This window comes from Mandrillus leucophaeus, unplaced genomic scaffold (genome assembly GCF_000951045.1).
Source record: "Mandrillus leucophaeus isolate KB7577 unplaced genomic scaffold, Mleu.le_1.0 Scaffold773, whole genome shotgun sequence".
NCBI classification, from domain to species: domain Eukaryota; kingdom Metazoa; phylum Chordata; class Mammalia; order Primates; family Cercopithecidae; genus Mandrillus; species Mandrillus leucophaeus.
This window is the reverse complement of record NW_012108397.1, coordinates 655,113-682,847: the sequence shown is the minus strand read 5'-3', so window position 1 is coordinate 682,847 and position 27,735 is coordinate 655,113. Positions and strand designations below refer to the sequence as shown.

General features: G+C 49.2%; 1 protein-coding gene and 1 pseudogene across 2 annotated transcripts in view; one reads left to right on the top strand and one right to left on the bottom strand.

The window, feature by feature from the left end:
- Positions 1-27,735, bottom strand: part of TMEM51 (transmembrane protein 51) — an 86,892-nt gene that overhangs the window by 22,280 nt on the left and 36,877 nt on the right. The gene's annotated exons all lie outside the window — the stretch shown is intronic.
- Positions 7,619-8,647, top strand: LOC105529610 (annotated as a pseudogene).

The following is a 27,735-nucleotide window of genomic DNA, read 5'->3' as shown; positions in this document are numbered from 1 at the left end:
TATGGCCCAGGCTGGTCTTGAAATCCTGGGCTCAAGTGATCCTCTTCTTAGAAGGACACGAGTGATATTGGATTAGGACCCACTCATATGACTTTACTTCATCTTAATCCCCTATGTGAAGGCCTTATCTCCAAATGCAATCCCATTCTGAGTACTGGGGACAGGGGGCTTCAACATAGGAATTTGGAGGGGATGCAATCCAGCCCACGTTTGCTTCGCTTAGCCCCTCTTTCCCACTGGGTAATAAAAAATATCTACCCTGGACCGAGCGCTCACAACCTCCATGGTATTGCTAATGTGTTTCACACATCATCTCCCAGCACCCCGGGAAGGAAGTGCTATGGTCCCCACTTCACAGAGAAGTGTCAGGGCTCATCAGCATACAGGAGGGAGCTAAATCCCACCTCTGCCCAGCGGCAGCTAGGATATACTACTGGTCTCATAGGGTTGAGGGGTGAGTGTGTTATCCACGTGTAGGGTTATCCAGTGGAGTGGTTGGCTGGCTGTGTGCAGATACCACAGGGAAAGGTACATCATTTCATAGCTGGAGGGCCCTGGTGACAGAGAAACATGGAGATTGGGGAGATGGGGGACTACGGCAGCTGAAAGCAAGCACCCTGGCATGCATCTGCTTCACTAGCTGCTCCTTACGCTCCTCAGAGCCTCAGTTTCCTCATCTGTGTTTGGTGCTGCCAAGACATGATGCTTCAGGGAAAAGCTGGCGCTATGATTCCCCCGACCCGTGGCTAGCCCACCCTCACAACCATCTGCTCTCCTGGATTTTAAAATCTCTGTGAACTGGCTGAGCGCGGTAGCTCACGCCTGTAATCCCAGCACTTTGGGAGGGCGAGGTGGGTGGATCACCTGAAAGTCAGGAGTTCGAGACCAGCCTGGCTAACATGGTGAAACCCCGTCTCTACTTAAAATATAAAAAATTAGTCGGGCGTGGTGGCGGGCACCTGCAATCCCAGCTACTCAGGAGGCTGAGGCAGGAAAATCGCTTGAACCCAGGAGGTGGAGGTTAAAGTGAGCAGAGATTATGCCACTGCACTCCAGCCTGGGTGACAAGAATGAAACTTTGTCTCAAAAAAAAAAAAGAAAAAAGAAAAAGTCTCCTTGAACTAGACAAAGACACAATGGACTTTCTTCGCAGCCAGCATGCCATTCAGAAGTAGTCTCATTGTCTAGAGAGAAGCCCTGGTGAAACTTACATGCTGGAAACCGATTTCACAGGGCTCATTGGACACATCTTGGGTGTTTTTCCCCCCTGCCACATCATCAGTCTGTAAACACCAAGCAGGTCCCAGCTAAGGGCCGGAAATGGGGCTGACCTTCTAAGGAATGCACCAGAGAGACCTGGCCAAGGTGAGATGTCACCTGTCCAGTACAGCTCACCTCCAGGCACAGTGAGCTTGCTGCTCTTTCCTCCTTCTCCCTGTGCTGGAGGGAGAGAAAGAAAAGACAGCGTGCTGATTCACTGGTCTGACGTTTCCATTTGGTCAGCAGGGTGGTTTACTTTTGCCGATTGACCAGGTGGGGTGGCTCATGCCTGCGATCCCAGCACTTTGGGAGGCCGAGGTAGGCGGATCACTTGAGGTCAGGAGTTCAAGACCAGCCTGGTCAACATGGTGAAACCCCATCTCTACTAAAAATACAAAAATTAGCCAGGCGTGGTGGCGGGCACCTGTAGTCCCAGCTACTCAGGAGGCTGAGGCACCAAGAATCGCTTGAACCTGGGAGGCAAAGGTTGTAGTGAGCTGAGATCATGCTACTGCACTCCAGCCTGGGCAACACAGTGAGACTCTGTTTCAAAAAATAATGATAATATTAATTTTGCCTATTTGTGGTTCCCAATATCCATGTTCCCCTTCCTCCATAGTAAGCTGATGCTTGGCTGTCCATGACTTCCTAGAATAAAGATAGCAGTACCCAGCCTGTTAGGCAGTTCACTAGCTGTTGCATGTGACTAAGTTCTGGCCAATGGGATATAAGCAGAGTGTGTAAAGCAGGTGGGGCACATTCAGGAAGGGAAGCATTCTTAAATGAAGAGACATGTCTCCCCCTGCTTCCTGCTTCCTATTGGTTCTAGTGCAGATGTGATGGTTGGAGCTCAAGCAGCCATACTGGGGTGTGAGGTAGAGAATGGCAGAGCAACAAGACAGAAGGAACCTAGGTCCCTGAGGATCACGGTGCTGCCTTTTCAGCCTTGGACTGCTGACCTCTGGACTTTGTTTACATAAGAGAAAAATAAGGTCTATCTTATTGAATCTGATTTTTCTTTTTTTTTTTTTTTTTGTCATGTATAGCCAAAGCTAAGCCCGCCCACACAGGCTGAGAGGCCCACAGTTGTGGGAGGAAAGGTGGCAGCTGGCTGGATGCAGATACCACAAGGAAAGGGACATCGTTTCAGAGCTGGAGGGCCCTGGTGACAGAGACACGCCTATATCAGGGAAGTGGAGGGCTATGGCAGCTGAAGGCAAGGACCGTGGTGTGCATCTGCTTCACTAGCTGCTCCTTCCACCCCTGAGAGCCTCGGTTTCCTCATCTGTAAAATGGCAATAATGATGCCATCCTGACGAGAGAGTACACAGAGCCTGTGCCTGTAATCGGAGCACTGGTCACAACGCACGCTTGGCAGGAATGAGGTGAGTGATTCATTACGGGGCTTTTGGAGATTGCCTCAGCCAGAAGCAGGGTAAGAAGATGGCCTGGGTAAAGATGCAGAGAAGGCTTCTTCAGTCAGCAAAGCCAGGAAGCCCTGAAAACACAGGGTCCAAAGGTCACAGGAGGAGGTGTCCAACACGGCGGGGCACCAGTCAGTCTCAAGCACCCCAGAGAAGTTGAGAGGATGCTGTTGTGTTACCTGCCCAGCAGCCACTCCCATCCTGCTGGGAACAGTGCCTGGCTTTCCTTCTTTAGGGCCCTCCCCATTCTCAGTCCATACGGTTGACCTTGATTCTGGCTCAAGGTTGCAGGCACATGCCCAGGCCTGGCCAATCAGGGCGTTCCCACACTCTGGGGCACAGCGATAATTTCAAGATGGACACGTAACCCACGCTGGGCCCGTGAGTTTCAAATTTCAACTTTCCCTGGAATTGCTGAGAAAGAGACACTCCTCCATTGCACATGCAGCTCAGAGTGGCGGGCAGAGAAAGCCTGCCTGGGAATGAATAAACACAGCAAAAAGCAGAACCAAATGACAGGGAGTGAGTCCTCATGATGTGTCTGAAGAACAACCCCTGGCGTGCTCAGTGATAAGAGCTCACGCATTACATTGAGTTTTCTGTCCCCTGCATTTGAAAGAGTCCTAGAATGCCAAAACTAGAAACTAAATTCTAGTCAACACTTATGTTTAGAATTCCGCACTACATCTCAGGGCCAACTAGCTGAATTACTAAGTGACTTGAAATTATGTTGTCATTGTTTTTTAATGCACATACTTGTTCACAAATCTCTTTAAATTGGAAATTGGGAAAACAATTTTTTTGAAATGACATGTAAAATTGGATGGCCATTCTGGTACCAGTCTGGAAGCACTTAATTCAATAAAATTAAAGGGTGGGTACAGTGGTTCATGTCTGTAATGCCAGTGCTTTGAGAGGCTGAAGTGGGAGGACTGCTTGAGGTTGGGAGTTTGAGACCAGCCTGGGGCAACATAGAAAGACCTTGTCTCTTGCTGGTGGCACACATTTGTAGTCCCAGCTATTCAGGAAGCTGAGGTGGGAGAATCACTTGAACTCAGGAGTTTGAGGCTGCGGTGAGTTATCATCACACCCTGCGCTCCAGCCTGGGTAACAGAGTGAGACCATGTCTCTAGAAAACAAAGCCTCCACATACCCCATCACAGTGGTATGCTGGTAAACTGGCTCTCTCTCCCTCCCCCTCTCTCTTTCACATGTGTGCATGTGCACGCACGTACACACACACAGATGCATACACACACAGCCCAGATTTGTAGTGATTGCCACTGCCCATCGCTGTGGTGTAAATACTCCCAACACAGCACTATCGAGCTACTGACACAATGTCACTGAACTCAGAGTAGGGAGATGTGCACAACTGGCTGTTGCAAAATGGTCCAAGCTCACTCTGGCCCTGTTGCAAAGTAGTCCAAGCTCACTTTGGCACAGCACGGCAGGTCTCCACCTGAGTTCACATCCCACGCAGGGGCCGTGGGTGAGGCTGTCCACTGCAGACGGCTGGAGGCAGTCTGGGTGTCTCTGAGTGGGGGATGGATGGGTGGATGAGCTAGGTGCACACCATGCAGTGAGTGAGATGCACACACAGCAAAGTCACAGGAATGAAAACTCAGGGCCGAGGACTGACTCCGTCTTTTAAGTGAGGGGGAGGGAACTTTTTGCCTTGAGTAAGCCACTGAGTTGCAGGTCTCTGAGGACCCACACATAATTGATACTCTCAACACATCTCAGAAAAAGTAGCTCAGCCAGGACTGCTTGGGCTTCTTTCCCACAAGCCACGTCTCCTGGGAATCCTGCTGGGTCAAGGCCGAGGGCAGTCAGTTGGGCAGCAGATGCAGTTAGGAGCTGGGCTCTGTGCTCGGGCTGCTGGAGTCTGGAATCAGGCTCAGTACCCACTAGGTGTGCAACCCTGAGCCAGCTCTTCCCTGAGTCTCAGAACGGGGGTGATGTGAGGACAAAGTGACATGTGATGTGGCAAGCCCTAGCAGGTAGTAATCTCAGAACTCAAGGAAGAATCAATGAGTCAAGAGACTCATCAAGGGACTCAGAGAAGAATCTAGAACATCCTAGAGAATGAGGGCAAAACCAGTTCCTTTGAGGTAGCCTAGAGAAGATGAATGAGGGTGGGGGACTCATGGGAACAAACTTTGGGGACAAGAGAGTCCCAATAAACTCTATGGGACTCTAGATGTGGTCAGTCTGCATTGGGATGTGCTATTAAAGTGTAAAACACACACCAGATCGCCAAGGCTTATCAGGACAAAAAAAAAATCTCACTAACATTTTTATGTTAATTACATGTTGATTACATATTTTGGATATATCAAGTAAAATATATTATTAAAATTAATTTTCCTGTTTCTTTGTCATTTTATAAAAATATATGGTTACCAGGAAATTTAAAATTATATATGGGGCAGGCTGGTGCAGTGGCTCACACTTGTAATCCCAGCACTTTGGGAGGCTGAGGTCAACAGATTGCTTGAGCTCAGGAATTCGAGACCAGCCTGGGCAACATGACGAAACCCCATCTCTACAAAAAATACATACACAAAAAACTAACTGGGCATGGTGGTGAGTGCCTGTAGTCCCAGCTACTTGGGAGGCTGAAGTGGGAGGATTGCTTGAGCCTGGGCAGTGGAGGTTGCAGTGAGAAGAGATTGCACGACTGCACTCCAGCCTGGGTGATACACAGCGAGACCCTGTCTCAAAAAAAAAAAAAAAAAAGAAAAAGAAAAGAAAAAGAAAAAGTAAAATCATATATGGGTCTTGAATTCTTTCCATTGGATGGTGTTGCTGCAGGTGAGCTCTTGAATTTATGGTTGGGAAAATAAAATTGCTGGCTGAAAAAAGTGAGGTAGGGGATAGCCAATCAGAATGGGACAGAACCCAGTATCATCCAGGGAAATGAGAAAGACACAATGTACAAGACCACAGCCAACAAGAGGCACGTGGAACATGTTAGGATGGGTGCCCTGGATGGAAAGGGAGAGGGGAGAAAAGAGGAATAAAAGAATAACAACGAAAGGATAGGAAGCGGCTCTGTAAAGCCCACTAACAAGGACAAGGTACAAACTGAGGGTTGCATTAACCTAGCCCTCTGAGCTGAGGCCCAGCACCTCTCTAAATCCACAGAGAAATGCTGGTTCCCCAATTCCACAGCAACAGGGAGCCACGGAGTCCACTGCTGTGGCCAGTGCAGTCCCAAGGAGCACGTGGCAGGAACGGACTGGTGGACAGAATGGGGGGCTGAGCTCTACCAGGTGACCTGACAACAATCACACCCAGCTTGCTGACGGGTGGCCAGAGGGAACTAGCATTCATCAAGTTTTGAGGCTTAGGAGGACAGGAAGAACACCTCACTAACATTTTTATATTAATTACATGTTGAAATGACATATTTTGAACATATCAAGCTAAATATATTATTAAAATTCATTTTGCCTGTTTCTTCGTCCTTTTTAAAAAAGGTGTGGTTACCAGGAAATTTAAAATTATATATGGGCCTTGAATTCTATTTCTGTTGGAAAGTGTGGCTGCAGGAGGTAAGTTTTCAAGGGTGTGAATTTTTGTCATTTTCGTTCACTGCTCTCTCTAGTCCAAGAACAAGCCTGGCACAGACCAGAAGAGCTTAACAGATGTTTGTTGAATGAAGGAGTAGCGCAGCACCGTGGTATGGTGGAATTTGTTGAGTGAAATCAGTAGTTGGCTTAGCAGTAGAGTGGAATATAGATGGATTTTGGAGTCTGTGTGATATAGATTTAATTTTGTACACCCCTTGGCAATGCACTTCATCTCCTCATCTGTTAAAAAGAAAATGGTGGCCAGGCGCAGTGGCTCACGCCTGTAATCCCAGCACTTTGGGAGGTCGAGACGATCCCTTGAGGTTAGGAGTTCGAGACCAGCCTGGACAACATGGTGAAACCCTATCTCCACTAAAAAAACAAAACAAAACAAAAAAAACACACATCTCTACTAAAAAAACAAAAAAAACCCCCAAAAAACAAAAGTTAGCCAGGTGTGGTGGTGCACACCTGTAATCCCAGTTACTCAGGAGGCTGAGGCAGGAGAATCACTTGAACCCAGGAGATGGAGATTGCAGTATAAGTGGAGATCATGGCACTGCACTCCAGCTTGGGCAACAGAGTGAGATTCTCTCAAAAAAAGAAAGAAAAAGAAAAAAATAAAATAAAAAGAAAATGCTGTCTACTTCCCCAGCCACTTCTGAGAGTCCAGGTCCGGCACAGGGGACAGGCACACAACAGGCTGTTGTTGTCATGTGCTGTGGGAAGCCTGGGGAGGCCAGAGAACAGTGCCACAGGGCTGTTGCCATTCTGGGTGTGTGAAAGATAACTCCAAGTTAGGTGCCAGCCTGTGATCTCAAGCAGCTGCTGAAAGGTTTATCCCAAGACAGAAGGGCCCGTATCCATCCCACTGCAGGAACCGCAGCCAGTTTCCCCACAAAGACAGGCAGTGGCAGCCTGGAGAGGGAGGCCTAGGGTCGGCAGCAGGTGCAATTGGGGACTAGGGGAGGTACTTCCATGGGCCACCTGGAATGGCTCTAATTTAGAAACCCCCAAAGTGACAGGGAAGGCTGTTCTGTGGGCTTCTCAGATTCCTCCCCAGAGGGGCCCTCTGCAGGCTGCTATGCCAGTGCTGTGCCTTGGCGCCTCCGTGCTTGGCTAACGACCTCTGAGAGCACCCTCCCGAACGCCCTCGCAAGCCAGTGAGCGGCGGCCCTCGTTGGGACCCTCTTGTGGGCCCAGTGGAACAAAAGTGGCTCTCAATCCAGCACATGCACATTGAAGCAAGTCAAAAGATTTAGTATGAAGCGTAGAAGCAAATCGTGCCAAACAGCAAGCAGTAGTTGGTATACATTTGTGAGTGGGGCAGCACTTCCTTCTCCCACTGCTGCTGAGATGGCAGAAATCAGTTGAATTCAATACGAAATGCAAGAGACCGAAAGTGTTGGTCAGCGAATGAGGGTCCCAGAAAAGTTAAAAGTAGCACCACTGGCCAGGCACGGCGGCTCACACCTGTAATCCCAGCACTTTGGGAGGCCGAGGCGGGTCGATCACAAGGTCAGGAGTTCAAGACTAGCCTGGCCAAGATGGGGAAACCTCGTCTCTACTAAAAATACAAAAATTAGCCGCGTGTGGTGGTGGGCGCCTGTAATTCCAGCTACTTGGGAGGCTGAGGCAGATAATTGCTTGAACCCAGGAGGCGGACGTTGCAGTGAGCCAGTAGATCATGCCACTGTACTCCAGCCTGGGCGACAGAGCAATATTCTGTCCAGGAAGGAAGGAAGGAAGGAAGGAAGGAAGGAAGGAAGAAAAAAGAGTAGCACTGCCAAATGCTGTGTTCCAGATGCTAGTGTGATCATGCAGGTTCTGGAGAGGGTTGGTGTTGCAAGAAATAATGAAGATATTCCACTTTCAAGACCAGCAGATCTTGACCTTATTCAATCAACTCCCTTTAAACCCCTGGCGCTAAAAACACCACCTACGTACTCACGCTAAGTGAAGGACCACTAGATTTTCTGGATTTAGAACGATCTCCCACAACCCCTGAAAATGAAGAAAACTGTGCAGTCGGCAGACTAAAGAGAGCACGGTCTATGAGTGAAAATGCTGTTCATCAAAATGGACAGCTGGTCAGAAACGATTCTCTCCCCATGTTGTGTGGCGGGCCTGCTCCCGCCACTTCTAATCCTCATCATGATGACGTCAGGTATGGCATTTCAAATACAGACTCAACAACTGAAGGGACATCGGATGACCTGACTGTTGTAGATGCAGCTTCACTAAGATGACAGATAATCAAACTAAATAGATGCCTACAACTTCTAGAAAAGAAAAACGAAAAACGTGCTAAAAGAGAAATGGTCATGTTATTCAATTACCGTAGCTTTCTGGCTGCTTAACAGCTGGCTCTGGTTTTGCCGCTAGAGTAACGTCAGCTCTCAAAAATACTGTCTCAACAGCTGGAAATATAAAAGATTTGCAAACTTCAAAAAAAAAAAAAATTCCTCCCCAGAGAAGCAATGACTACTGAAAACATATTTGCATTTAGGATGAGTGATCTAGGCCGAGGAGGAGGAAGGGAAATTGGCAGTCATCTCACAGCCGTGCTCTGCTACTCATTAACATGAGGCTTTGGGCAGATGAAGGAACCTCTCTGGGTGTGAGTGTCTGTGCCTCTAGCATGGGAATGGCAGTGGTGGCTGCTCTTCCCAGCAGGGGCCTCCAGGGGCCAGGTGGGGTGACTTGGACCAGTGACTGTTCTTCAGCTGACTCTATGTGGGTGAAAACCTGATAAATGGCTACCCACCTCCCCAACAAGGGCTGTGTTAATTTCATGTTGCTTCCCCAGCCACTTCTGATGTAGCAAACTGCCACCAACTTAGTGGCTTCAAGCAACACAAAGGTATTCTCTTGTTGTTCTGGAGGTCAGAGGTCTACAATAAAGGTGACCAAGGGCTTCCCTAAAGCCTTCTGGAGGCTTCAGGGAAGAAATCCATTTCCTTGCCTCTTCCAGCTTCTAGAGGCCACCTGTCCTTGTTGGCTGCTGGAACCTTCTTCCACCTTCAAAGCACATCCTTCCGGCTTCTCCTTTGGTCACCACACCTCCTTCTCTAACTCTGGCCTGCCTGCCTCCTCCTTATAAGAACTCTTAGGGGGCTGGGCGTGGTGGCTCACACCTGGAATCCCAGCACTTTGGGAAACCGAGGCTGGCAGATCACCAGGTCAGGAGATCACGACCATCCTGGCTAACACGGTGAAATCCCATCTCTACTAAAAATACAAAAAATGAGCTGGACGTGGTGGCATGTGTCTGTAATCTCATCTGCTGGGGAGGCTGAGGCAGGAGAATGGCTTGAACCCAGGAGGTGGAGGTCGCAGTGCGCTGAGATAGCACGACTGCACTCCAGTTTGGTGACAGAGTGAGACTCTGTCTCAGAAAAACAAACAAACAAACAAAAAAATCAACAACAACAACAACAAACTCTTGGCACTACATCATGCTCCCTTGGATAACCCGGGATCATGTTCCTGTCTCAAGAGCCTTAACTTAATCACACCTTTTACCATATAATGTAAATAGTCACAGATTCTAAGATTAGGATGTAGATCTTTTGGGGGTGGGGTGGGGGGCATTATTTAACCTACCACAAGGGCCACAGGCACAATCCTGTATAATTTAAAGGGAATTCACTGGCTTTTCCTGGACTGTCTCCCAGGGTAAGATTCCCTGCCCCGGTATCTGGCAGCAGGGCTCTTGCAGCTTTAAGTGGATCTAGACAATGTATGTCAGGTTCCAAATTGGGAGGGGTACACATTTGATCAGAGGGCCTTCGTTTTTAAAAGCATGCATCTTCACATCGTGCTCAGAACAGCTAAAACGCATCAAATGCTTCCTCTGAGCCTGGATGACCTCATGTCATCACGAAGCAGCCACCACTGCCAATCCCATGCTAGAGTCACAGACACTCGCGCCCAGAGAGGTTCCTTAACCTGCCCAAAGCCTCATGTTAATAAGTAGCAGAGCTCGGCTGTGAGACAGATAGTGAGTCCAGAGTCCATCCTCTCAATCCCTCTAAAATCCTGTCTCTCACCGGCCCCCAAGCCCTGCTCTAAAAGAGGGAATTTTTCATCTACACACCAGTTCCATGAACAAAGCACTCCTTTATCTAAGGTCAGAAGCAGAGGTTTGCTAATGACAGAGAGAGGGAAGGGGACGAGGGGTTGTCCCAGGCCGTCAGTAGCAAAGACAAATGCCACTGTCTTAAGTAACCTGCCTTGGAAGACAGGGGTCAAGGCTGAATGCTGGAAAGGCCTCTCTGCCACCTTGGGTCAGCCCCTGGCAATCCAGGGCTCACGGGGCTGCCTGAAGCCTTATGTCCAGGAAGTCTCTGCCCTTTCTGGGCTCCACAGACGAATCTCAACCCACAGGCCTGGAGCCCTGCCCCGGTACCAGACACTGAGCTGGACATTTTGCACGTCATCTTTGTAAATGGAGTCATCCCAGCAGTCCCTGGCTGCTGTCTCATCCCTGCTGTAAGAGGAGGGAAGAGAGTGGAGATCACAGGCTCATAACCAGCACTGTGCAGATTCAAACCCAGATCATCCTCCTGAAAGCCCCATGGTGGGTGTCCCAGCCTCTGGTACATCGATGAGTGTTCCTTCAGGCCAGGAGCTACACCAGCATCATCTCTATCCTCTGAGGTGTTTAGATCCAAACGATGAGCTAAGGAATTGTAACTCCACATGTTTAGGCATGGAATGGAGGCAGCCAGAGGGGTGAAGGCCAGCAAGGGTCAAGACTGCTTCCTGAGCCTGGAGAAACTTCCAGGCTGAACAACCAGCACAGTAACAATAGTAATGACAACGGCTGGGCATGGTAGCTCATGTCTGTAATACCAGCACTTTGGAAGACCGAGGTGGGTGGATCACCTGAGGTCAGGAGTTCAAGACTAGCCTGGTCAACATGGTGAAACCCTGTCTCTACTTAAAAAAAAAAATAGAAAAATTAGCCGGGTGTGGTGAAGGGTGCGTGTAATCCCAGTTACTCGGGAGGCTGAGGTGGGAGAATCACTTGACCTGGGAGGCGGAGGTTGCAGTGAGCCTAGATCACGCCACTGTACTCCAGCCTGGGTAACATAGCAAGCGAGATTCTGTCTCCAAAAATATATATAATGACCAAATATCAGCCGCTATTTCCTGAGTGCCACCTATGAGCTGGGCATGGATGGTTGGATGGTAGTGCAGTGAGGGTGGGCTCTGGAGGGGCAGAGCAAAGCTGCTGACCTCTGGCTGCTGGCTCTCTCCAGACATCCATTCAACAAACATCATCTTTGTAAATGGAATCATCCCAACGCTCCCTGGCTGTGATCTCGTCTCGTCCCCGCTGTAAGAGGAAGGAAGATAGTTGAGGTCACAGGCAGTGATGTAGAAGTCACCCAGGTCCTTGGGGACACGGCAATGGCATCTCGGGGAAATGACCCAGTGCCAGGACCCCACAGGTATGCCCTCTGTTTACAAAAGCCTAACACCAAATAGGAATGTCACAAACAGGTAAACTGAGGAATGATTCTTGTTATCAGAAAAGAAGCCACTGCAGGCACCCTTCAAGTAGAATGCTAATGTCTTTCTGGAGTGTAAAGCTATCCAAGCCTGTTGGATAACAAGGGCTTTTGGAGGCCCCGGGGTATGGCCATGCTGGGCTGGGTGAGCTGGGCTGCCCAGGGTTACCTTGCTGAGCACTCAGGTGATGTGGTGGCCATGCCATGTGCTTGCCTACCAGGCAGGGCCTCTTCCTTGCAGGTTCTAAGGCTGGGCGTGGTCAGGCCTAGCCAATCAGTTCTTCTGTGTTCGGGGGGGTGGGGCTATGGCCCAGGCAGAACCAGTGAGGCTCAGTTCTTTGCGTTGGGGGAAACACTGAGACTTCCTTGCCCCTCTGGGTTTGCAGGAAGGACGGGATGCAGCCTGGAGCTGCTGGTGGCCATCTTGTCATCGCAAGGGGAAAGGCTGCCTGAGGAGGGGACCAGCAGGGAGCTAACGCGAGCCGAGGTGGAGATGGAGAGAGACTCCAGAGGGTACCACTGGACCCAGAAATCCAGCTGGACCTGGCAACGTTTCTGTTGTATGAACCAAAACCACTCCTACACCTAATAAAAATTTTTAAATGAAATAAGTGACTAAAACAGTAACACACACACACACACACACACACACACACACACACACCCCTTTTCTGAGGTCAGCTTGGTGCCAATAGCGTAAGCAGCTAATGCCACCTGTGCCCATGCATCCTCTCAGCTTGCACAGTCAGGTCACTCACACCTGCAAAATGGGGGCTCGGGCATGGGGGCTGATAGTCAGGGTCTAAGGGTTTTATCAGAGCTCTTTCCTTGGCCGGGGTGTGTTGAGGATGGCTGCTAAGATCACTCACCGAGAGAGGGCTGTGGCCTCAGCAGTGAGGGAAGAAGGACAGAGTCCCAGGGCTGCAAGTTGGAAAACATGTCCTAGGCCACTGCCCTAGAAGACGCCACCACACAGAGAGGGTCATAAATCACCGTGGTGGGAATGCCTCTGGGCTGTCAGCAGGAAATAGAGGGTGGAAGAACTCGGCCTGCCCTTGAAAATGTTATTGTCAAGGTTATGATCCACGGCCAGCAGACAGATACAGGAGAAAAGAAAGGAAGCAGAGATGGATTGACGGAGCAGGCAGACAGCCCCTGGGGCTCCATCTCCTCCCCACGGGCTGCACATGGTGCTAGGACCTACAGACATCACCAGCCTCTGCCCTCAGCCTCCTGCATGCCCAAGATGGGCAAAGAGAGAAGAAGCCGCAGTGAGACCACATGCTAGGGGCCAAGGGCAGGAAGGAACAGAGAGGCATGGACAGCACAGATGAGGGAAAAGCGAGCAGAAGTGCAGGGGACCCGCGGAAGCGCAGGGGAGGAAGAGATGAGGGCAGAGTGGTGGGAACAGGGTGAATTAAGATCCAGCCCCCGAGGAGGCATGGGGGGATGGGGATCCGACTCGGGGAGGGGTGGATCGAGGGTTGGGGGATAGGGGTGCTGTGTTGGAAGGAGGGTGAGTGACTGGGGCCACACACTCCCACTGGATAGCTATGGCCTCTCTGGTCAAACAGCTCAGCCTCTGTTGTCCTGCAGCTGCTGGAGGGGCTGGCCCAGTGCGGGGTTTGTGTAGAGATGGTCCATCAGTCACACACAGCCCCCCCACAGTGGGGTTGCCGGGACACATGCTAGCCACCTCGCATTCCTCCCAGTGCTTTCCCCAAGCACAAAGGGGAGGAGGCACACAAGGAAGCCGGCCCGCTTCGGGACAGTCCCCCACTTTCTGCTTGGTCCGGACCAACCCCACACCTCACCTGGATACGGACTGCAAAGGCCTCCCCGGTGGTCTCCCTGCCCCCGGCCTGCCGTCTCTCCACTGCTCTCAGAGAGGTCCTTCCAAAAGGCAAATGTGACCATCCCACCCTCAGGCAAGATCCCTCCATGGCTCCCTACGGCCCCCCAGGATACAGCCCTGCTCGTAAGGCTCTTCATGGTCCTAGTGCCTGCCACTCCCCTCAGGCCTGGGTTAATTTCCATGTACAATCTCATTTAATCCTCCCCACCACTCCATATACAACCCCATTCTACAGATGTCTTAAGTGAGGCTGGGAGAGGCTAAGTAAACTTTGCCCATTTCCCGCATCGGCAGAGTCACCATTTTCCTCATCTGGGGTCAAAACCGAGGTCATCTATGAGCCTTGGCTCTCCCTCAATCAGAGTCAAGTCACAAACATCCATTAGTCACAAATGCCCATCTCTTCCCCCTTTTCTGTTTTCACTGCTGCCATTCTGGGGTAGACTCTTATTCCTCACCGTACCTACGGGCTTCCTTCCCCATCTTTCCTGTCCATCCAATGCACCCAGCACACTCTGCCATTTTGATCCTCCTAGAATAGCCGTTTTCTATTTGATTACTCCCTGTTTAAGAACAGTCAATGGCTCCCCAGTGCCAAAGAATCAAAGACCAGACTCCCTCACGCCCTTTACCCCCAACCTGGGGGGTCTGGGAAAATAAGGACGGAGACTTCCCAGGGTGCCTTCCTAAGCCTCTCAAGAGACTCCCGCCTCTCTCTACTGGCTCAGTGGGACGAGGGGGCAGTGTCCCTCCCTTGGGCTCGGGGCACTGGACGGCGGGACTGGATTCCAGCTATTGGGGCCCTCATTGCTGCCATGGAGTCGGCCTCCCTGACCTGCAGAGTCCTGGCTTGGGGTTCTAATGGGGTTGACATGGTTCTTTTCACTTGGAGATCTCTGGGGGCCTTTAAAGGGACGACAGCATGGATAACGGGAGGATGGCCACAGGCTGCAGCGTTCCACGTGTAAGCTTGAACTCAAAGCTGACTTCTGCGCAGCTGCGGTACCCACGGATGGGTACGTGAAGAGGACGCTCAGTTCAGCCAGTGAAAAGAGATTCAACCGGTCTTCCCAGACTACAGGGTTCAAGTTCGCAGACTGGCAAAATTCCTCCCATCTTTTGGAGACCACCTGTCACAGCACTTAGGAAGTACAAGGTTAACAATGTTCCTTTTGTCAGCCATTGTAACCAACCTCACACATAGACATGACCAAGAAAAAAAAAATCAGAAACATAAGCCATAACCGTGCATTACACTGAAAACCTGAAATTAATATCCCAGTAAATGAAGAAGAAACTACTTATTATAAGGGGATTTCCCCGCTTCCAAGACGTCTTGGGCCTCAGTTTTCCCACCTGTACAGTAAGAACTTGGGTAGGACTATATTATCCCAACATTTCTTCCTGCACTGAAATTCTCAGGTTTCATGAGTTAGTCCCAGTTAGAGAAGGCTGCCTAGGTCACAAGGATAGCAAGTTTTGGAGGGTTCTTTGGAGAAAAGAAAAAATATCACAACTGATAGAATGAATACAGTTTTGGGCAACATGGCAGTAACCTTCTGCATGGGGTAGGAATAGAACAGATTTGACAAAGTGAACAGATGTCTTTTCCTATGGCGGGCTCAGGGCTCCTAAGTTTTGAGCATTTCCCAAGCATTACTTCAGTGGTGAGGAGGCTCACAGGAAATCTGCGCATATGCACAGAACAAAGTCTGGACCATCACGCACACTGGGAACAGTAGTTATCTTTGGGCTGTGGGGGTCAGATGGGGGTGGGGCAGGCAGGACATTTCTGCCTTCATGTACTTCTTGTTTTTTTTTTTGTTTTTTTTTTGAGACGGAGTCTTGCTCTGTCGCCCAGGCTGGAGTGCAGCGGCGCGATCTCGGCTTACTGCAACCTCCGCCTCCCGGGTTCACGCCATTCTCCTGCCTCAGCCTCCCAAGTAGCTGGGACTACAGGTGCCCGCCACCAAGCCCGGCTAATTTTTTTGTATTTTTAGTAGAGACGGGGTTTCACCGTGTTCGCCAGGATGGTCTCGATCTCCTGACCTCGTGATCCGCCCGCCTCAGCCTCCCAAAGTGCTGGGATTACAGGCATAAGCCACCGCGCCCTGCTGCCTTCATGTACTTCTACCCAAGGTTTCTTTACCCTGGCTCCATTGACATGCTGGCAGGTAATTCTTTGCTGGGGGTGCTGTGCTGTGCAATGTAGGTAGTGTAACAGCATCTCTGGTCTCTACCTACTAGATACCAGTAGCGTCTTCCCAGCTGGGGCAACCAAAAATGTCTCCAGACATTGCCACATGTCCCATGGGAGGGCAAGATCACCCCTGCTTGAGAGCTACTACTCTATACTATTGTAAAAAATTAAGATAAGCACATATCTTATCTTATGACGGATTGCTTTATTTAACACCTCAGCAAGTGCGGTTGATTTTACCTGTCCAGAGGTCTCGAATCCACCTACTTCCTGCTTCTGCCATCACTACCACCTTTGTCTAAGCCACTGTCACCTGGACAACGATATCAGTTTCCAACCTGGTCTCTCCCCGGTTGCCCTGGCCCCAACAAGTCTTTACGCAGCAGCCAAAATGAGTTTCTAGAAGCATCCTTCAGTCATGTCACTTCTCTGTCTGGCTTCCTACTATCCTGAGAATAAAATTCAAACTCCCCCCTTGCCTTCAAGGTACTCTGCCATGTGGACCTGGATCCAGCCTCTGTCCTCTGTCCTCTGCTAGTCCTTGGCCACTCACAGTGTGATCCTGCAGTGTCGGCAGCCCTGGAAGCTGGTTAGAAATGCAAGGCCAGGCACGATGGCTCACGCCTATAATCCCAGCACTTTGGAAGGCTGAGGCGGGCAGATCACGAGGTCAAGAGATCAAGACCATCCTGGTCAACATGGTGAAACTCTGTCTCTATTAGAAATACAAAAATTAGCCAGGCGTGGTGGCACACGCCTGTAGTCCCAGCTACTTGGGAGGCTGAGGCAGGAGAATCACTTGAACCTGGGAGGTGGAGGTTGCAGTGAACTGAGATCGTGCCACTGCACTCCAGCCTGATGACAAAGTGAGACTCTGTAAAAAAGAAAGAGAAAAGAAGAAAAGAGAAGAGAAGAGAAGAGAGGAGAGGAGAGGAGAAGAGAAGAGAAGAGAAGAGAAGAGAAGAGAAGAGAAGAGAAGAGAAAAAGAAAAGAGAAGAGAAGAAAAGAAAAGAAAAGAAAAGAAAAGAAAAGAAAAGAAAAGGGAAAAGAAAAGAGACAAGAAAAGAAAAGAAAAAGCAAGCAAGCAAAGCAAAGCAGACACTCAGGGCCATCCCGGACCTGCCGGATTGGATCCTACAGGAGGCATGTGCACCTTCATGTTTGAAATGAGTGGCTGCGGCCCCACTGTCCTCACTGGCTCCTTCTCATCTGTCACTTAGATGTGACCTCCACAGTGAGGCTTTCCAAACCGGACATTTGCAAGTAGTTGCCCACGCAGTTCTCTTTCTTAGCATCTTGCTGGTTTTGGGCATAGCTATGATCACAACATGTAATCACCTTGTTTATGTTATTTGTTGCCTGTTTCTACATCCATAGCCCACATCCCCGGTTTAGGCTCTACGAAGGCAGACACAGGGCAGATGGCACCAAACACATAGAAGCCATTCAGAAAATGGTATTGGAAGGAATACTACCCATGTATATTGTGCTTTTACTGTGTGGTAGTAAGTTTTCTTTACAAGAATTATTTTCATGCAATCTATAGTTATCTTGTTTATTCTTTATGCAACCTGTAGGTGAAACAGACACTATGTACGAGAATCTCCCTTTTACACATGAGGAAATGGAGGCAAAGGGATATAAAGTTTTGCAGCTGGTAATTGGCAGAATCGGGGTACCTGGGGCTGGGTGGGGAGTGATCTTGCTCCCATAACTGTACCCTTTACCTCTGCACGATACTGCCTTATTTGTAAATCAAGTAGCATATTACGTACATGAGGGACGCATAACATTGAAAGGAATTTCCTAGTGAATGCTTCTGTAAAATAAAGAATTCTGCTGTTGAGGGATATTTATCCCTCGTGTGCTTTTTTGGTAAATGACATCTTGGATTCTGAATATGTTTAAGCAAAGTCCATAGATCCATATGTTCCCAAAGAGTGTTGATTCTACCAGCAGATGTAAAAACAAGCCCAACGGGGAAGATGCTGGGGCTACTCAAGTTTAGAAGCTATTGGCTGGGCGTGGTGGTTCACATCTGTTATCCTAGTACTTTGGAAGGCTGAGGTGGGAGGATCACTTGAGGTCAGGAGTTTGAGACCAGCCTGGCCAACATGGTGAAGAAACTCCGTCTCTACTAAAAATACAAAAATTAGCTGGGTGTGGTGGCGGGTGCCTGTAATCCCAGCTACTATGGAGGCTGAGGTAGGAGAATCAGTTAAGCCTAGGAGGTGGAGGTTGCAGTGAGACGAGATCACGCCACTGCACTCCAGCCTGGGTGACAGAGCGAGACTCTGTGCCCCCCATCCCCCCAAAAAAAAGAAGCAGTGGATATTTCTGTGTCCTCTGTCAGGCTGACCTTCCCTCCTCACAGCCACCAGGTAAATCATCTTTCAGCTTTGGGGATCCAGTACCTTCCTTCTATGGCCCTTCTTGCCTGTCCTCTTTCTTGCTCCAAGCTGCCTTAGGTAGTTATTTCCAGAATTTAATATGCAGTACAACCCGTTTAGATAGAACATGGGGCCTCAGTTTTGCAAATGAGGAACCTGAAGCTCAGAGAGGTGAAGTAATTTGCCCAAGGTTACACAGCCAGTTGTCGAGAGACCCAGAGCTTGAACAGTTCAACTCAGAGTGGTCCTGGTATACTGATGACCACAGAAGCTGAGGCTTGCTGAGGCTGTGCTAAGAGCTTGCCTGCTTGATCTTACAACAGTCCCACTGGGCAGGCGCCATGACTATGTCCATTTTACAGATGAGGAGACTGAGGCTCACAGAGGAAGAGTGACACATTCTCAAGGTCATGCAGCCAAGAAGAAAGCGGGGCTTTGACTCCAGAAGGGATGCTCTATTATGTACTGCCATTCTGCTTTCAGCCTGGTGCAGTTATTTATTTATTTATTTATTTATTTATTTATTTATTTGAGACGGAGTTTTGCTTTTGTTGCCCAGGTTGGAGTGCAGTGGTGCAATCTCAGCTCACTGCAACCTCCGCCTCCTGGGTTCAAGCAATTCTCCTGACTCAGCCTCCCAAGTAGCTGGGATTACAGGCGCCCGCCACCACGCCCAGCTAATTTTTGTATTTTTAGTAGAGACAGGGTTTTGCCATGTTAGTCAGGCTGGTCTCGAACTCCTGGCCTCAGATAATCCACCCACTTCAGCCTCCCAAAGTGCTGGGATTACAGGCGTGAGCCACTGCGCCCGGCCGGTCGCACATTTTAAATTTATAAACCAGCCCTCGTGGAGTTTCACGCAGGCAGCCAGACGTCACGGTTTGATGGTTCACCTTTTATTTTTGTTTTCAATGCAAAGAAAACAGAGCAGCTTGAGAAACCCATGCTGTGGTTCCCGCAACACAGGCAAAACACTAAAGCGAGCATACAAAATAAACAAACGAAAAGGTTGTTTGTTCACCTTCAGCCCCGTCTGGTCGAGTACCTGCTGCCATGACCCGAGAGCCAGGGCAGTGGGGTGGGAAGCTCATCGTTTACTTAGACATGACAGTAACCATCAGCCCGAATCTCTTGCAAGGGAGTAGAGCCAGACGATTAGGAACAGAAGCCTGGGAACGAGGCTTTGAGTTTTTAAAATGAGAGAATCCAAAAGATGGTTTAATTTTAGAGCTTACGAGTCCTTGGACATGGTTCAAAAAGGCTTTTTGCTACACCTGTTGCCACATGCCACCTGGAGGCTATCCTGTCACTTCCTCAAAGGCATGAAGGACAACTTCCCATCCTACTGCAACCTGGAGCCCCACCGAGCTCAGTCACAAACCTAGAGAGGTGTGTGACCTCGCAGATGACAGCAAATATCAGCTGACAAGTACAAAAGGTTTATCGTATGCTGGGTGCCGTTCTATACACCTTACACCTATTGACTCATTCCATCCTCACTGTAGCCTGTTAAGGCTGGTATTAGCACTCCCATTTTAAAGATGAAGAAACTGAGGCTTGAGGCACTAAGTAACTTGTCTAAGGTCCCACAGCTGGTAGAAGAGGGATGCGAAATCACTCTTGGAACCAGTGCACACAGTCTTCCGGAAGCACAGGCTCTCACTCAGCCGGCAATGGCTTCTCCATCCAGTCTGTGCGGGGTCTTTTGTATTGATCCCCATTGCACAAAGCTGATGACAGTATGGTGCAGTGAACAGAGTCGGGAGTTAAGCAGACCCGAGTTTCAGTCCCAGCTCCTCCATTTTCTAGCTGTATGACCTTGGGCGAGGGACTTGACCTTTCTGAGCCTCGGTTTTTGCTCTGCAGTTAAGAATAGCACCTTGCCGGCCGGGCGCGGTGGCTCAAGCCTGTAATCCCAGCACTTTGGGAGGCCGAGACGGGCGGATCACGAGGTCAGGAGATCGAGACCATCCTGGCTAACATGGTGAAACCCATCTCTACTAAAAAAAAAATACAAAAAAAAACTAGCCGGGCGAGGTGGCGGGCGCCTGTAGTCCCAGCTACTCGGGAGGCTGAGGCAGGAGAATGGCGTGAACCTGGGAGGCGGAGCTTGCAGTGAGCTGAGATCCGGCCACTGCACTCCAGCCTGGGCGACAGAGCAAGACTCCGTCTCAAAAAAAAAAAAAAAAAAAAAAAGGATAGCACCTTGCCTATAGGGTTATTATAAGGATTAAATTAGATAATAATAGCCAACATTTACTAAATGCTCCCCATGCTAAAGGCTCTGTGAGGGAAGAAGTATGGCCACTGTCTTCACTTTACAGATGAGGAGCTGAGCCTCAGGGAGGTTAGGTCACTTATACAGAGAAACACAGGCAATCATGGAGAAGTGAGGGGCTCTGAGCTCTAGCCCCTAAGAATGCATCTGCTCATATAATTAAACACACACCCAAAACAACCAGCATAGTGTCTATAACACAATAGCTCCTCAACACACAGCCAAAATCATTATCTGGAGGGCTTCCAGGGAGACAGAACCTGATCACAGAGTGCCTGTCTGGTTCTGCCCAACGCCCAATGCCTGATGTATGTCTGCAGCCCTGCAAGTGAGTACTGCTCTCTGTTCCCAGCACGGAGGGCCCTGTGATGCCCGGCACATGGCCAGGATCTGCCTGGTGACTGAGGGTGCTTTGTCCATAGCTTACAGCTGGTCGTGCTGACGATCAGGAGACAGCCCTGGGACCAGACTTTGACCCCAATTAGGTTTATGCTTAAAAACAGACTAATGGTAAATGCTCCACAACTGCAAAGACTCAACCATCCTGCTAAAGCCAGAAGAGACTTTAGCAATTAGTGTCTGGTGGTGCCCACCGCAGGCTGGGCATCAACACTCAGCACTTGCTGATCATGGAGACGCGCGTGGACCACACCCTAGGTCTGCTGACTCGGTTGCCAGGGCTGGGGCAGAGGTATCTGCCCTTTACTTATTTGTTTACTTAAGATGCAGTTTAAATATAGTAAAATGCACAGATCTTAGTGTACACTTAGATGCACTTTTGAGAACCACATATATTCATGTAACCACTGCCCAGATAGAAGACATTTCCAGGACTCCAGAAAGTTCCCTCGTATGTGCATGCCTTCTTTCAGTCTACCTTTCTGTCTTATTTTACCAGCAGTTCGTTTTGCTTGTATTAGAAGGTTTTGCGTTTGTTTGTGTTGCTTTTTGAGACAGGGTCGTGCTCTGTCACCCAGGCTGGAGTACAACGGCGTGATCTTGGCTCACTGCAGCTTCAACTCCTGGGCTCAAGCCATCCTTCCCGTTTCAGCCTCCCAGGTAGCTGAGGTTACAGGCATGCGCCACCATGCCTGCTAATTTTTATATTTTTTGTAGAGACAGAGTTTTGCCACGTTGCCCAGGCTGGGCTTGAATTCCTGGGCTCAAGTGATCCTCCCACCTCGGCCTCCCAAAGTGATGGGATTACAGGCATGAGCTATCGCACCGGCCAGAAGTTTTTAGCAGTGGAATCACCCAGAAAGTGCTCTTCTGTTTGCCTTCTTTTGCTCATCCATGGTGTGGCCTGTATCCTGGTTCCTTTCCTTCCTTTAACTTGCTGAGTAGCCGTCAGCTGTGTGGCTGTATCAGTTTGTTTAGCTGTTGGCCTGCTGATGGACAGCTGGGATGTTTCCTCCACTACAGGAAATGCATAATGTCAGGCATAATGCTGCTATGAACCTCTGTGTGCCAGTCCGTGGGAAAAAGGCAGATGTTTGCCTTTCTCTCTATAAATACCCAGAAGTGCCATTGCTGGGTCACAGGTAGAACTGTTATTTTAATCACCTGTCCAGGTGCCACAGCTGCCCAGTTGGGGTGTGATTCCCCAGTCTGTTCTCTTTCAAGCCCCATGTCCAGATGCCAAGCCCCTGGAGGTTACAAGATCCACTCTGAGTCAAGAGGACTCAGTTTTCCTACCGAGCAGTCCCTGGGTCATTCCACATTTTGATTCCCATTTAGCTTCTGAAAGTTGAACCGATTCCGGGTGGTTCGTTCTGACTAATGATGTCAGCTGTTCAAACGAGGGCTAAAAGCCCATGAAGATAACACAAGGAAAGTTCTGGTTGCCAAGGCATCAACCAGGTTTCATGCCCCCTTCCCCTATAGTCTACAGATTGAACACGCTGCTAAATCACACCATTCTCGGTCCTTCCTGTAAACTCTCCGCTAAGGGACCTCCAGGGCACCAATGCTAATTTAGCAGAGGCAGTAGAGCAAGGTGGTTAGAGTCAGTGGAGATAAAATTCCAGGTCTATCAGGATGGTTTTAGGCAATTTGCTTCAACTTTCTGAGCCTCAATGTCCTCATCTGTAAAATGGGCACACCGCCAGTACTAACTCATGATACTGGAGGATATGAGGTATATAAAACGAGATGGTAGGTGAGCAGCAGATGGGGGTCAGGAAGCAAAGGGAGCAGCAGTTTGAGACCCGGCCATTATCTGAAGACCTCTGAAGCACGACCTTGTGGTTTGCTAAACATGCAGATTCTAGGGCCAAATGAAGGACTTACAGAATCAGAATGCAGGGTAAGGCCCAGGATCTGCTTTTAATTAGCCAAGTGATCCTGATGCTCACTAAAGCCTCAGAGCCCTCATCCTGGGATGCGGACCCAAGAGGAGTCTGAGGAATCGGCCGAGCTCAAGGATACAGAGACAGGTGGGGTGGGAGGACCAGGAAGGGAGTTAAGGCTTGGAAGAGCCACCATGGGGAACCGAAGGGACCGCTTTACTCTTCCACCAAGGCTGTCTCCTGGCTATGCCCCAGGAATCCCTCCTCCACCCCTGCTCACCTAGCAAGGCTCCAGCCTGGCCACACAGGTCTCCAGCCACAAGGACCTCATGTGGCCTGGTGGGTCAACTCAGCAAAGTGCTAAATGCCTGTGCAAGGCAGGCATTATTGAGCTAGGGTCAAAGATTTTGGTTCTAGGTTCGACTCCCAGCTGTGTTACTTCCTTCCTGGTTGGGTGAACTTGAGTTTGTTATTTCACCTGGGCCATGAAAAGGGTTTGATAAGTGGTGTCTCCCTAATGGAGTTGCCAGGACTCATCAGCGCGTATGGGTTAGAAGACTTTACATGATGTTAGGCATGCTATGCGCGGTTGTTATGCTACAGCGCTGGGCTTATCTCGCTTCCTTTTTAGGGATGGGGATGGTGTTGGTGACCACTGATAACCTAGGAAAATATTCTGCAACCCATTCTCTAAGGCTTAACACCAGTGTTCTTACAGTTGCTTCATACAAGGGTGCAAATCATGCAATCTTAATCAATCAATCAATCAGTCAAATTTAAAAATCCCCCAAATCTACAACAATCAAATGCTTAAGAGAAGCATAGAGAATGTCCCAGCGACGCACTGCATGCCCATCACCAACTAACCACAGAGACAGACCCTCCCTCCAGCCTGTGACCAACTGCCTTTGGGATCCAGCTGCTTGCTCGGGATGAGCTGTTCTCAGTCTGTGTCCTCTTCTGTCAAATGACCATCCCCATTGCCGCAGCATCTTCCACTCCCTGCCCATCCTCTCCGGCCCCTGGTTCCTTCCGACTTCCCCTTTCCAGTGAAAAGGCATATCATTTTCCGGGTGGCATTGAAATCTCAGTGACCTTGGGTATTCTCTCCCTTCCCAGACTCCACCCCTCTAACATACACACACTCTCTGGTTTCAAACTAGCAGCTCCAGGACTACATCTGGCCCATGGAAGTGTCTTCTTTGGCCTGTGAAGTGTTTGTTATTTATTTTATGTAATATGGAGTAATTGCCAATATTGAGAACATGGGTGATCTCGCATGCAAAACTTAAAAATCTGGCATCTCTGGCCTAAATTCTCACATGGTGCTGAGTCATGGTCTGTCTTAGGGAAGGGGCCTGGCACCCCACTTTGCCACAATCCCCACCACTCCCTGCTGCCTCCCATCTGGCCAGACTTTCTCCTTAATATCCCCTGCTGGCTCCTTTTAGCCATTTGCAACTCCCGCCCATATCCATGTTCAGTTGGCTCCCAAATTTGTTGCTTCTTTTTCCCAAAGTCCTTTTCAGTGATTCTTCCTGCCTCATCCATCTCCTTCTCACTTCTCAGGCCTGGCTGATGATGGTAACTGACTCCTCTAAGGCTTCCCCAGCTTCCAGGCCCAGCCATGCCAACCCTCCAGCCACTGTGTCTATCAGAACTTCAGTGTCCCTTACAGCGCACAGGATAAAGTCCCAGCTCCCCAGGGAGGGTATGAACTACCTCATCCAACCTGAATTCTTTAATTCCTTGAACACCCATTTTGTGCAGGGCCCTGCACCAGGCACCAATGATCCAGGGTGGAGAAAAACATGTTCTCTCTCAGGGGAAGACCAGGGTAATGTCCTGAACATGTCCAAGGAGGGAAACGGTCCTGGGTCTATCTCCCAGCTTCTGCAGCCCTCCACTCTCTGTGTCTTGCCTTTCTCTCCTCCCCCACCGCATCCTGAAGGCCTCCTCTCCTTCGACATCTGGTTCTGTTCCCCTTTCTCCCAGAAGCCTCCCACCACAGCCAGCGGGGAGTGGCTCTCGAGTTCTGTTCATGCATGTCATTTGTATCAGCCAATTGCTACTGGCCATTTAGAGTCGTCTTGAAGGTGCTGGTTTCATTCCTGCTTTCTCTCTCTAACTAAAGTTTAACATGCCAGGCTGAACACCTGTGTTCTCACTGCGGCCTCTGGGGATTTTTATATTTATCTGGGACTCCTCTAATACTGGGCATAGGAGTGTTCACAGGAAGCCTCAATAAATCTCTGTTGACTTCATTCATTCATTTCAATAAACATTGACTGAGCAACCACTGGGTTATCAGGCACTATGAACACAGAAGTGAACAAGCCAAAGGCCTGTTCTCACAAAGCTTCTCTTTTCCTGAAAGAGACAAACAAGTAAAGCGATAACCTGTCACGAGACGTCTGGAAGAGAAAACAGAAGAATGTAAGAGTAAAGGTGGAGGATGGTTCTTTTGACAGAGTGATCAAGAAAGGGCTTTCGGAGAGGACAACATTTTCACTGAGACTGATAAGGTGGCAGCAGACTGGGGAGGTGAGGAAGTCCCAGGCAGAGTGATATGGTTTGGCTGTCCGCCCACCCAAATCTCACCTTGAATTGTAATGATTCCCATGTGTCAAGGGCAGCGCCAGGTGGAGACAAATGAATCATGGGGGCAGCTTCCCCCACACTGTTCTTGTGGTAGTGAATAAGTCTCATGAGATCAGATGGTTTTATAAATGGGAGTTCCCCTGCACAAGCTCTGTCTCTTGCCTGCCACCATGTAAGACATGACTTTGCTCCTCATTCACCTGCTGCCATGATAGTGAGGCCTCCCCAGCCATGTGGAACTGTGAGTCAATTAAACCTCTTTCCTTTATAAATTACCCAGCCTTGGGTGTGTTTTTATTAGCCACGTGAGAACAAACTAATACACAGAGGTAGCCAGTGCAAAGGCCCTGAGGCAGAAATCACCTTGGAGGATGGGCAAGATAGAAGGGGAAGAGAAAACCACTTAGGAGGTTACAGCCCTTGTTTGTTTGTTTATTGAGATGGAATTTCACTCTTATTGCCCAGACTGGAGTGCAGTGGTGTGGTCTCGGCTCACTGCAACCTCTGCCTCCCAGGTTCAAGCGATTCTCCTGCCTCAGTCTCCTAAATAACTGGGATTACAGGTACTCACCACCACATCCAGCTAATTTTTGTATTTTCAGTAGAGATGGGGTTTTGCCATGTTGGCCAGACTGGTCTTGAACTCCTGACCTCAGATGATCCACCCGCCTTGGTCTCCCAAAGCGCTAGGATTACAGGCGTGAGCCACTGCGCCCGGCCTATGGCCCTAATTTAAAGTCAATGTTGACAAATGGAGAAGAACTTGTGATGAGTTTGATTCAAGCAGGAGAGATGAAGGGGACAGAGGATTTTAGTGTCAGCAACCAAAAGCATGGTAGGGTGCTGTTACAGACTGAGTATTTGTGCCCATCCAACATTCATATGTTGAAGCTCTAACTCCCAACATATTAGGAGATAGGGCTTTGGGTTGGTAATTAAGGTTAGACGAGGTCATGAAGGTGGTCTGATGGGATTAGGGCCCTCATAAAAGAGATTCCAGAGAGCTCTCTCTGCACACGTGCATCAAGGAAAGGCCATGTGAGGGCACAGTGAGGAGGCGGTCATCTGCAAGCTAGGAAGAGAACCCTCGCCAGAAATTGAACACTGCTGGGTCTTAAACTGCACCCCCCCGAAGGTCTTAAACTGCACCCCCCAGAACTTCAAGAAAATAAATTTCTACTGCGTAAGCCACCCAGTATATGATATTTGTATGGCAACCTGAGCCCTTTACTGACACAGGAAAATCTCAAATAATGAACGAAATTTGCCTAGGTCTTCAGGTTGAAACATTTCAGAGACCGATATAGGAAAATGATGGGATTGGGTGTAGTGGCTCACATCAGTAATCCCCAGCACTTTGGAAGGCTAAGGCAGGAGGATCACTTGAGCCCAGGAATTTGAGACCAGCCTGGGCAACACAGGAAGACCCAGTTTCTACAAAAACTAAAGAATAGCCGTGCATGGTGGCAGCGTGCCCACAGTCCCAGCTACTCAGGAGGCTGAGGTGGGAGGATTGCTTGAGTCCAGGAGGTGGAGGCTGTAGTGAGCCAAGATCAAGCCACTGTACTCCAGCTGGGACAAGAGAGTGAAATCCATCTGAAAAAGAAAAAGGAAAATGATGGGATTCTATCAATGAAGACTACAAAAGTGTGTCTTAGGCACAGAACCCTGCATGTCATTCAGAGATCCCCACTGCTCACCTGTCTCAGCCTTTGCCCAGTGCTGACAGCTGCTCTCGAAGGTCCCGCCCTGATTTCTGACCTTCCCCATCCTCCTTCCAGTGGAACTGCAAAACCCTGTTTTCTTTACTGCCGCTTTCCCTTGCTGTGGAAATAACAGCTTCTTTATAAGCCACACTTCAAAGTTACCACTCCCTTTATCAGATGGCCTGGCCCCGGAGCACTGCCTTGACCCACTGAAGACCAGGTGTTATGAAACCTTTCAGCTAGTTTCTTGAAAAAGTAGCTTGTTCTACTCAGCAGACCACAACCGTCTTACCTAGTTAAGGTGACAACTCACATCAAGGTGATAGACACAAAAAGAAAGTCGTAGAAATATTCAGCATGTGGCAAAATGTCCAAGATTCCAGGTTGAAGAAAGGGTGTTCTTACATAAACAGAACTGGAAGTTGAAAGGCTCTTCTTTGACAGATGATTTTTTTTTTTTTTTAGATGGAGTTTATGAAATTTGCTTAAAGAAAAAATAAACAGATGATATTTATATAAAACAATGCCTGGAATATGAACTGAGACTCTAAAGACTTTAAAGCAAGTCTAGTTTTCATGACGGCAGGAAAACAAGCTGTGTTAAGAATACTATCAGGTTGGCCAGGTGCAGTGGCT